A 12,500-nucleotide genomic window follows, 5' to 3' on the forward strand; every position below is an offset into this window, starting at 1 on the left:
CTTAAATTTGCGAAGAATTTCTTTTATCTATTTTGACGTTTGACAAAATCGCTTTTAGCGCGAGAGTTTTGCTCAACAGTCATTTTCTGGATTTGAGTTCCAAGTCTAGATTTTAATCGTAGTTGTTGGTAAAGGAAGAAACGGAGACAATAGCCTACCAGTGCCTGGTTCTAGGCCTAAATTCCCTTTTAAACTCAGTGAGGAAATTAAAAGGCCGTATTTTCGTAAAATCTGATCAACATTTTACTGGAAAAATTACATATTTTCTTTTGATTTGGGAGAAGAAATTGACGATTTTCTCACGTTTTTAAAATTGTGGAAACTCTTGGTGGCGATGAAGTGTCGTAAAACACTCTTTAATCACCTCTGCTAACGAAGTTGGAAGGAGGTTATATCATACCCACTGTTTGTGTGTTAGCTCGTGTGTGTTTGTTTGTTTGTTGGTACCAGCTTCATACCACAATTTTGATCGTAGATTAATGAAACTTGCAGGGATTAACTGTTATGTAAGAAGCTGTAAATAATTTAAGTCAATGGTCAAGGTCACGGTCAAGCAAAATGTCCAATTCACCTAATCAGCCATAGGTTTGGACATCGTTGTCACAGAGACTTCAAACTTGGTTCATATTTGAGTGTATGAAAATCCACGCCAATTAACACATGTTAAAGTCAAAGGTCAATATCAAGGTCGAGCAAAAGGTCGAGAAATAAGCTGCCTCGGCAGAGGTCTGCGCTCTACTGAGTACCCCTCTAGTTTTGGTATATTTTGCTCTTCAAAAGCGTAAGAAGGAACCGTGAATTTGATGTGATTGGCGTATGAGTTATTTTGACATACGTACAAAATAATTCATTTGTTGAAATGCAAATACAGTCAGCGAGTTCTTCAACATACACATGTAACATAAATACTTCAAAATACTTCAATATTTTATGAATAGACCAAATTAAACCTTTTCACGTAGACATTTTTTTAAAAGTTTTTATAGTTTATATATGAACGATCTATTTAATGTTATTACTGGTCTTAAAATGTTTTATTTTAATTATCTTTCACTCCTCTTGTAGTTTATTTCCTTGTTTTCCTTCCTCACTGGGCTATTTTTCCCTAATGGAGCAAACAAACAGGCAGACAAACAGGGGCGAAAACATAACCTCCTCTCAAAATTGTTGGCGGAGATAATAATACGAGTACATAGAAATGTCTAATTCACTTTACTCTCCTTTGAAGGGCTGATTTCCTGGTCCTATCGCAAAGGGAAACCCTGTTTCCTACCGAACCTAGAACCTACATCATCATTTTATCGTATACATTGTAATGCATTTAGCGTATACGTACAGTCCCTGATAATTAAGCTATACACAATTATTTGATTTAAATATTGCTTTCATAATCTCACTAAACGGTAGCTCTAAGAAATTCAGCATTCGTATAGCTGTGCATTCAAAATTCTTTCCTTGGTGTCTACAGCCTAGTTTAGGCAGCTGAACATTATCAGCCACGCCCACCAGTTACTCCCAAACTCTCTCTCTCTTTCTCTCTCTCTCTCTCTCTCTCTCTCTCTCTCTCTCTCTCTCTCTCTCTCTCAGATCTAATGAAGGCAATAAAAGTTCTTAAAGGAATAACAAATGAAGATTACAACAACCTCTTCACGCTTAGCACAAATCGGTCCTGAAGTAACGGATTCAAACTGGAATTAAAAAGATACAACACCACTCAATGTGGTAATTTCTTTACATACAAAATAGCAAATACTTGGAGTAGACTTCCAGTGGATGTAGTAAACAGTAACACGGTAAACGAGTTCAAGAATAAGTTAGACAAGATCATAAAATCTCTCTAAAAGTTGAAACTAAATCGTTCCACCCAAGAGTAAATGGAGTCCCCGCGGATGGACTGAAAACTCTCTCTCTCTCTCTCTCTCTCTCTCTCTCTCTCTCTCTCTCTCTCTCTCTCTCTCTCTCTGTTATTTAAAAAATATCTTGTTGGTAAACTTGATACGTTCATGGGTGGGTCTCCCGCAGTACTAGTGCTTAGGTCAGAACTGTTTGATTTCGGTGTCCTTCAACATTGTCAAAAGCAACTTTGCAATATTCTTATCTCAGAGTAAACCAAACGTAACTAGTGGGGCACTCTGTAGAGCGCAGACCTTCCCCCGGCAGCTTATTTCTCGACCTTTTTCTAGACATTGACCTTAATTTTTGACCTTGAAATGTATTAATTGCCGTGAATTTTTGAAGTCTGTGACAACGATGTCAGACTTATGGCTGATTACGTGACCGTGGCCATGACCTTGACCTTTGGCCTTGACCTTCCTAAATTTAATCATTTCCAGGTTTTTACATAACAGTTAATCCCTGCAGGTTTTATTACTGTACGATTAAAATTGTGTCCAGAACAAACACACACAAACAAATTACACCCACACAGGTGGTACAACATAACCTCCTTCCAACTTCGTTGGCAGAGGTAATGAAATTAAATATACTATGTCAGCAGCTGGGAGTTCCTTAGTCTGTAAAATTACAAGATTTTTATATATACATAAATTCAAGGCCATATTTTGACAAGGGCACTTCAGTCCTTCGACAAAGCCAACCCAGCGCAGGTTCTCACTTGGTCCTATCTTTGCGTAGAAGTAGATTTAAGATATCCTTTTCACTTCCGCCAACGAAGTTGGCTGGAGGTTATGCTTTCGCCCCTGTTTGTTAGTTTGTCTGTTTGTGAACAACTTCCTGGCCAGAATTTTACTCATAGAGTATTGAAACTATCAGGGATTAATTGTTATGTTGAGACGTGGAAGTGATTTCATTTTGAAAGTCCCAGGTCAAAGGTCAAAGGTCAGGGTCGAGCAAAAAGTCGACCATAATGAGTGACGTGTTGGAGGTCTGCACTCTGTGTTTTTGTAGTTTCATTCGGTTTGGATTGGTACCTACCTTGTCTCTCTCTCTCTCTCTCTCTCTCTCTCTCTCTCTCTCTCTCTCTCTCTCTCTCTGACTAATTATTTGAAGGTATTAATCATATAATCATTTGAAACATTCTGACGTGTATAGGATCCGTAGATTGTATTCCCAGAAACATTATTTATAGATTTAGATTAAGTCGTCCTTATGTCAGCTCTCATGCAATTAAACAAGTGTTCGGTGGAATAAGAGGTTTAGATTAGATACTTAGGGGCTCTATGCCAACAAGGTATTGAAATTCAGTTTAAAGTGAAGCAGGAAATTGCCGTAAAAAAAAAATAAAAGTCAAAACCAAGGTGTTTAACTTAACTTTTTTTTTTTTTTTAGAAAATATTCTTGGGAATACTTTCATTGAAATTATTTGTTTCGTATTAAATTGCAGTATTTTTTCTTCATATTCCATTAGCGGACAGGTGTAAACGCCTCATTAGTTAATTACTGACTAAACTCTTACCGCAAGTGGTTGGTGGTGTCCTTCGTCTTTTTAAAGAAGACGGCCTGACCCACTCGTTAGGGAATTCTCCTCCGCCAACGAAGTTAGGAGGAAGTTATGTTTTCGCCCCTGTTTATCCGTTTGTTTGTTTGTTTGTGAACAGCTTCCTGACCACAATTTAACTCATAGAATAATGAAACTTTTAGGGATTAATTATGTTGAGACGTGGAACTTATTCCAGTTTGAAAGTCCTAGGTCAAAAGTCACGGTCAAGGTTGAGCAAAAGATCGAGAAATAAGATGCCGTGGCGGACGTCTGCCCTCTACTGAGTGCCCCTCTAGTTTTTAAACAAGGTTTTAATCTAAAAATATGAAGTCTTATATAGTGATAAACACACTTAGTATAAAAGTAATAATTTGAATTCGTTTGCATGAATTAATTTTGTTACTATTGCTTCATGTGAAAATTTCTGGTGACTATCATTTTGATGAAACAATACTGGTTATTAATGATCCACATGATTGCATAAGACTTCAATTCTGTCTTTAATATTTTGTGGACTAAGCAACTTGGGTAGGAGGCGTGACTATAGTTTTGTGTGTACTTCAATTACTCCTTAAAACTAGTTTAATTCTGTCAAATTTGTGGCCGTCGTAAATGGAAGCGCTCATAAAAATGTTTGCCACTTGATATCGAGGTATTTTCTATAAGAAATTTGCTGTTTATATTGATCTACATCTAGAGGGGCACTCAATAGAGCGCAGACCTCCGCCTCGGCAGTTTATTTCTCGACCTTTTGTTCGACCTTGACTTTAATCTTTGACCTTAATATGTATTAATTGGCATGGATTTTTATACTCAAATATGAACCAAGTTTGAAGTCTCTCTGACATCGATGTCCAAAGTTATGACTGATTACGTGAATTGGACATTTTGCTTGACCGTGACCTTGACCTTTTACCCTGACCTTCCAAAATTTAACCTTTCTTAGCTTTTCACATAAGAGTTAATCCTTGAAGTTTCATTACTCTTCGATTGAAAATGTGGCTGGGAAGCTGTTCACAAACAAACACGCACGCAAGCAGGGCATAAAACATAACATCCTTTCAACTTCGTTGGCGAAGGTAATAATCAATAACACAAATGATTTGGACTTAATTAAGGGTGGTCGTAAAGGAACAGTGCTGCTGTTGAGGTTTAACCCTGAAAGACTTAGTTGTGAGGTTATAACAATTATCATTTTAATCTAACTTGGCGTACAAATGAATTGAATGTTCACATTTGCCAATGTAACGTCTTTGCCTGGTGATTGCCAGACTGGGGATCGAGTCCCGCTCCAACTTGTTAGTTCCTTTGATCGCTTCAACCTCACCAATCTTGTGAGGTAAGGATGGGGGTTTGGGGGAGCCTATAAGTCTATCTGCTGAGTCATCAGTAGCTATTGCCTGGCCCTCCCTAGTCCCAGCTTGAATGGAGAGGGGGCTTGGGAGCTGATCATATGTGTATACGATGTCTCTAGGGCATTGTCCTGCTTGCTAGGGCAATGTTACTGTCCCTGTCCCTTGCCTCTGACATTCATGAGCTCCCTTTAAGCCTTTAAACTCTTCGTACTTAAGCACTGGTTCCACATCATCTGTAGAATGTAGGCAGTGACACCATACAATAGTGTTAATCTTTATTTGAAATTACTCTTTAGGAACTAAATTCAAAAGTACGTGTCTATGTCAAATCATGTTTGTGTTTCCAGGTGACGTAGGTGATCTTCATTTTGTTTTTCATATTGTAATAATCCTGGCTTTTTCTGAAACAGTCATGGAGTGTCTTGTTACACTCACCAAGGTGGTTATAAGATCGAGTCAGTTTCTTTATTTGTATGTGTGTCTGTGGACAGAATTACGTCAAAACTACTCGACGGATTTTGACCTAATTTTCAACAAAGATAGATCTTAGCCCATGGGTGACTCCACTAACCGCTGGCGGAGGTCAGATCAGCTCCTGTTTATAATAACGTTTTTTTTTTTTTTGTTCAGAGTCTGGTTAGAAGTCAAGCTAGTGCTTGCGACTGTTAATGGCCGCTCGTATAGTTTAATTTTACTTTAAATGTGCTTTTCCGGTCTTAGACTGCAGGGGAACCTTACTCTCTCCAGGACTTTTCGTAATTCATTTTATCGTATACGTTCCAAGGTTTAAAGGTCGCTCATGAATGGCAGAGGCAAGGGACAGTGACATTGCCCTAGCAAGCAGAACAATGTCCTAGAAACTGACCACGTATTATATGATCAGCGCCCAAGCCCCCTCTCCACCCAAGCTAGGACCAGGAAGGGCCAGGCAATGGCTGCTGATGACTCAACAGATAGACCTATAGACTCCCCCAAAACCCCCCCCCCTCAACCTTAGCTCACAAGGATAGTAAGGTTGCAGACACTAAAGGCACTAACGAGTCTGAGCAGGACTCGAACCCCCGTCTGGCAAACACCAGGCAGAGTTGCTCGTTTATTGTCAAGTCCACATTATCGAAGCGCTTAGAGAACAAGAAAGTCTTTAGCTTCCTCTTGAAAGCCTTAATATTTTCAATCCTTCGGATGTCTAGAGGGAGCTTATTGTATGGTCTTGGGACCGCAAATTTGAAAGCTCTAGAACCTAGTACAGTTGACAATGTATCTTGATTCCATTAATTTCAAACCATCTGAAACTATTTTCATGTCAAACGTTGGCTGCACAATATGTAGCTATTCTCTCTAGATATTTTGGACGTCCGGTTTTGGTAACTTAATGGGTTAATGTGCATAATTGTTAAACAAAATTCTTCCTTTAATAGGCATCCGGTGTAAATCAATTAGTATAGGAGTGATCAATTAAAGGAACATATTTTTTTCAAATCAATTAAACTGTTATGCTGACCTATTATCTTTGTCTTATTACCTCCGCCAACGAAGATGGGAGGAGGATATGTTTTCGCCCATGTTTATTATCCTTTTGTCTGTTTGTTTGTGAACAACTTCCTGGCCACCAATTTTACTCATAGAATACTGAAACTTTCAGGGATTAATTATGTTGAGACGTAGAAGTGATTCACTTTTGAAAGTCTCAGGTCTTAAGGTAAAGGTCGAGCAAAAGGGTGACCGAAAAATACGCCGATGGTCAAAATTGATTCTGGGAAAGTCAAACTGGTTTCGAGAAATAAGCTGCCGTGGTGGAGGTCTGCACTCAGCGCTTTTCTAGTTTATAATGGGTTTCAAAATGATAATGGATTTTACCCCTTCCCCAACCCCAACATCCCCATCCGGGTGGGTAACTTAGTCTCAGAGTTAGAAGTTCGCGGTTTGCTGGCCAGCTCTCCCAGTGGGAAAGTCGTTTTGGCTTCGTAAGGGAAACTTATTATTCTATTTCACTAGGATTGACGTTTTCCAGTTTGTACAGACGGTATTAAAATGTATTTTGTCTTGTGTAATATATGGAATTACTCCTTTTCCAGTTGTAATTTAGCTCCAAACTTAAGATTTCGAGAGAGTTTGACGAAATTGAAGCCTTCAAACTATGCTTCCCCTTCAACCTCAAATGCTGGATTGAGACCTAGATTTGCCTACATTCTTGTTACTTACCTGTGTTACTTATGAGTAGTCTTTGAAGGCCCAACTCCATTGCTGGTGCAGCTCTTCATAGGGCCTCCCTCGTTCATATTTTAGTTAACATCTATATTTTTGTCTGGTTTTTCATTTATATATATATATATATATATATATATATATATATATATATTTAAACATATATATATATATATATATATTATATACATAAATATATGTAATTAATTACATATATATGTATACAGTATATATATATATATTATATATATATATATATATATATATATATATATATATATATATATATATATATATATATATATATACTGTATATTATATTTTTATATATATGTGTGTATATATATATGTATATAAATACATAAATAATATATATATATAAATTTACATAATTAATTACATATATATATGTGTGTATACAGTTCATATATATATATATATATATATATATATATATATATATATATATATATATATATATATATATATATATATAGCCTATATGGTACATTCAGCGAATAAGTGGGTTTTTATTTTCTTCTTAAAAATCTGCAGACTTTCACTGTTCTTGGGATTTCCAGCCAGCTTGTTATAGATTCTTGTTGAACACGATGCAAACGCTCTAAAACCGATATTTAAATTACATCTCTCCTCATTCAATCTATGACGATCTACGCTATGTCTTAAACTCATACAAGTGTCGATGTGAAAGCCATTTGATAATTCATTTATGTAATTTGGTAAATCATAAGACATATCTTGTAAATACTTCTTCCCTTTACTGATTGACAATGTAGATCAATTAATAGTTTTATTACTACGTTGACATGACTGTTGAGGGTTAGAACAAATTGTTCATCTAGATGTTTTTCAAGACAGCGTCATCAATATCACTCCTATGACCTTATTTGTTTAGTGGCTTAAAGGTTTAAAGGTCGCTCATTAGTGGCAGAGGCAAGGGACAGTGACATTGCCCTATCAAGCAACACAATGCCCTAGAGACTGACCCTTATATACATATGATCAGCGCCCAAACCCCCTCTCCACCTAAGCTTGGACCAAGGAGGACCAGGCAATGGCTGCTGATGATTCTAGTCCCGCCCAAACTCGTTAGTTCCTTTGGTCGCTGCAACCTCACCATCCATGTGAGCCAAGGATGGGGGATTTGGGGAAGCCTATAGGTCTACTTACTGAGTCATCAGCAGCCATTGCCTGGCCCTCCCTGGTCCTAGTTTACACTGATCATATGTATACGAGTATATGGTCAGTTTCTAAGGTACTGTTACTGTCCCTTGCCTCTGCCATTCATGAGTGACCTTTAAACTCCATACTTATCTGGGGAACTTCCAAGCTGCTATAGGGCACTGAATGGCCTTCCAGGACCCAGTACCAGGCATCAAGACCAAATCAATGAATCCAGTCTAATGACATTTTGTATATATTTATATTATTCGTTTATCATAAGTTCTACAGAGGCATGAACTTAATTCAATCTATTTGGGGGTGATACACAAGTTTACTTTAGCATGAATGACTTTGAAATTATAACTGAAAAATAAACTCCCTTCTGACTAGTGTAAATGAATAAGTGAATGAATGACATTTAAACATCATCATCATCTACGCATATTGACGCAAAAGGCCTCGGTTAGAATTTGCCTGTTGTCTCTATCTTGAGCTTTTGAATCAATACTTCACCATTCATCATCCCCTACTTCACGCTCCATAGTCCTCAGCGTCGTAGGCCTTGGTCTTCCAACTCTTCTAGTGCCTTGTGGAACCCAGTTGAAAGTTTGGTGAACTAATCTCTCTTGGGAAGTGTGAAGAGCATGCCCAAACCATCTCAATCTACCCCTCACCATGATCTCATCCACATACGGTAGTTGAGTAATCTCTCTTATAGTTTCATTTCCAATCCTGACATTTAAACAAAACAAAATTTAAATTAAACTTTATTTATGGTGATGAGGAAAAAAAATAGATAAACATTGACGACAATTTAGTCCTGATAATGACTAGAGTTTGTATGTATCAATGTATATATCATCTTAGAAACATTGCTTCTGTAAAGAAATATTTAGATGAATGTTCCCTTGGGAAAAGGAGATTAATCGTGTTATTACTGGAAGTGACTATTGCTGCTATATCTTACTTAGCTCGAAGTACAGTTTGGAGAACAAAATTAGCTGCTTAGATGATTTACCCCTTGACAGGATAACCCATTAGTCATGGTATGACAATGAAACAATATCCAACAGATTTAGTAGATTTGAGAACAAAGCCCTCAGAAGAATATACGGCGTCAAATGGCAGGACAGGATTAGAAATGAAACTATAAGATATTACTCGAATGCCATATGTGGATGAGATCATGGTGAGGGGTAGATGAAGATGGGTTTAGGTATGCTCTTTGCATTCCCTGGGAGAGTTTAGTTCACCAAACTTTCAACTGGGTTCCACAAAATGCTAGAAGAGTTGGAAGACCCAGGCCTACATGGCTGAGGACTATGAGGGGTGAAGTCGGAGACGATGAATGGAGAAGTATTGAATTGAAAAGCTCAAGATAGGGGCGACTGGCGAAATCTAACCGAGGACCTTTGTGGCAAGATGTGTGGGAGGAGATGATGATGATGAGTATAACCCATTAGTTGATTGAACTAACTGAAGGCCTAGTAAGGTAGCATTTTTTCCAATTTATCAAAACTGTATGTACAAAGTAAGAGATTTTCCTATGGGCACATATGCCAACAAATCGTTTTGACTTAAGAACCTGAAGATTTTTTTAAATTTTATAATTGTCAGAATTTGACAATTAGAACGATCTACGACATATTGCAGATGCTTAAAGAATGTATTGTTTACGATAAACAAATTGCGTGGGTTCCAGAGTGGCTGGTTTGCTTTTAGTTTAAAAGAATTATATAGCTGTTTCATAACCAGGATAATATTCATGTTGTTATAGACAATGTCCATAGAATATTGGTTGTAGATTGTCTGGCCCTAGTGGCCAGAAGTTGGATTTTGCTCGATAACAGAACTTAAACTCTGCAACATGGCCGGAAATTTTTCGTGTGAAGTGGGACCCATTAAGTTTTCAAAGTAGATTCGTAGGAATAAGTGCTTCTGAAATCTTAGCTAATTGGAGCTACCGTACCACCAGTCACATGAGTTGGGGGAAAGTTTTAAGATGTTCATTGCAGTTTTATTTCGTGGATATAAATTATTGGAGCTAAGGAAAAAAAAAGATATTTGACAGGCATTCTATTCCACAATCTATTGCCAACATACTTAGTTACTTGCTGATTTCCCATGGTCTTCTCTCAAGCATGTCTTCACGGAGCAACGTAAAATATTTCATATGAATAACCTTATTTTTATATTATACTTCGAGTGCGTCAGCTCGAAGCATTAGTGGGTTTGAACGTAAGAGCTTACTTGCTTGTACACTAGCTGGCTTTCATCTGTTCATTCAGTAATGTCTTGGCTATTCTTGTTATACATGCTATAAAGTTCAAGAACTTTACGTGGAGGGCATCGGTTGTGTGGAGGGTGCCTTTTTTGGAATTCTGGATGGAGTCGATCAGCTGTTCAATCTTCGTCCTTGTTGGTTTCTTTTGGTTTTCTGGCATTATTATTATTATTATTATTATTATTATTATTATTATTATTATTATTATTATTATTATTATTATTATTATTATTATTATTATTACTTGCTAAGCTGCAACCCTAGTTTGAAAAGCAGGGTGCTATAAGACAAGGGGCTCCAACAGTGGCAGAAGAGACTCTTTAACTATGGTAAGCAGCTCTTCTAGGAGAAGGACACTCCAAAATCAAACCATTGTTCTCTAGTCTTGGGTAGTGCCATAGCCTCTGCACCATGGTCTTCCACTGTCTTGGGTTAGAGTTCTCTTGCTTGAGGGTACACTCGGGCACCACTATTCTAACTAATTTCTCTTCCTCTTGCTTTGTTAAAGTTTTTAGTTCATATAGGAGATTTTTATTTTAATATTCTTAAAATATTTCCTTTCCTCACTGGGCTATTTTCACGACATATTTTGCATTTTCCTAGTGCCTTTATATAGCTCGGGTTTTAGGCCATATGGTCCTGCCGCTTTTTTTGCCTTTGATTTTCCCAGGCAATTCTTTACTTTTTCTATTGGGATTTTTGGATTTTTCATTGGTTTTATTTTCCATTTTGTTATCATTACAAGGTCTCAGTGTTCCCTAAATATGTCAGGCATATTATATTCATTCTCTCGTTCCCTCTCTCTGAATATTTAAGTATACCCTACAAAAATTTTGTAGTGTTCTTTGAGTTGAAAATATTTGATAGAAAACGTTATCAATTATAACCGGAAACTATTGTAATTTTTTTCTTTATTATCGAACTGATCTGAAATACTTCATTTTAATTTACTTTACTTTAAGGGCTGCTTTTCTGCCCATTTACTTTACTTTAAGGGTTGCTTTTCTCCCCATTTACAGCAGGGTAATCCTACTCTGTACAGGACCTCCACTGTCATTTTATCATGTTCGTTCGAAAGCATTCAACATTTCACACGGAATATTTCTCGTTTATTGTCAAATGCACATTACTGAAGCATTTAGAGAACAAGAAAGGCTTCACTTTCCTCTTGAAAGCCTTAATATCTTCAGTCTTTCGAATTTTTAGTGAGAGATTATTGTTTAGTCTTGGCGTCGCATATTTAAAGTCTCTAAAACCTACAGTAGATATATATATATCTAGGCTCAAAAGTTTGAAACTATCTGTAATTATTCTCGTGTCAACACGATTTGTTGGCTACACAATGTGTAGCAATTCTCTTAGATATTTTGGACGTCCGGTTCTGATAACTTGATGGGTTTTTATACATGTTTTAAACTCAATACTCGCTTTAATAGGCAACCAGTGTACAGTAATTAGTATAGCAGTGGCCCTTTCTCGGGATGGGACACCTTTCATCAGTCTTGCTCCTGTTTATTATTGTTTTATAATTTCTTAACTTGTACTTTTGGTAAATTGTAGTAGATGGAGTTACAGTAGTCAATCCTGTTAATAATACAGTTTATCACAAGTTCCTTTACAGAATGTTCATACAGGTGCAATGTTTTTAAGATGATAACCAGCTGTTTTTATTACATTATTTATTTTGGCATTGCAGTCAGGAGATACGCCTAGGTCACGAATTTTACTAGATATCGACACCGAGTCATTATTTATGTTCATTTGAATATCACCCAAGCTTCTCACGGTGTTTCTCTTTCCCACCACCATGAACTCAGTTTTGTTTTCATTCAATTTTAGTTTTTTGATTGTCATCCATTCCCCAACACTATCATGAATTCGGTTTAGAGTTTCGGTAGTGTCGTCTATATTATTTATGGAGAAGTAAGCTTGTGTATCATCTGCAAATAGTTGGACCTTCACTCCATGCCTTTGCAGTATTTTTGACAGATTAATAGTATAGATACAAAATAAGATTGGGCCCAGAACACTC

This window comes from Palaemon carinicauda, unplaced genomic scaffold, assembly GCF_036898095.1.
Source record: "Palaemon carinicauda isolate YSFRI2023 unplaced genomic scaffold, ASM3689809v2 scaffold45, whole genome shotgun sequence".
Lineage (NCBI taxonomy): Eukaryota > Metazoa > Arthropoda > Malacostraca > Decapoda > Palaemonidae > Palaemon > Palaemon carinicauda.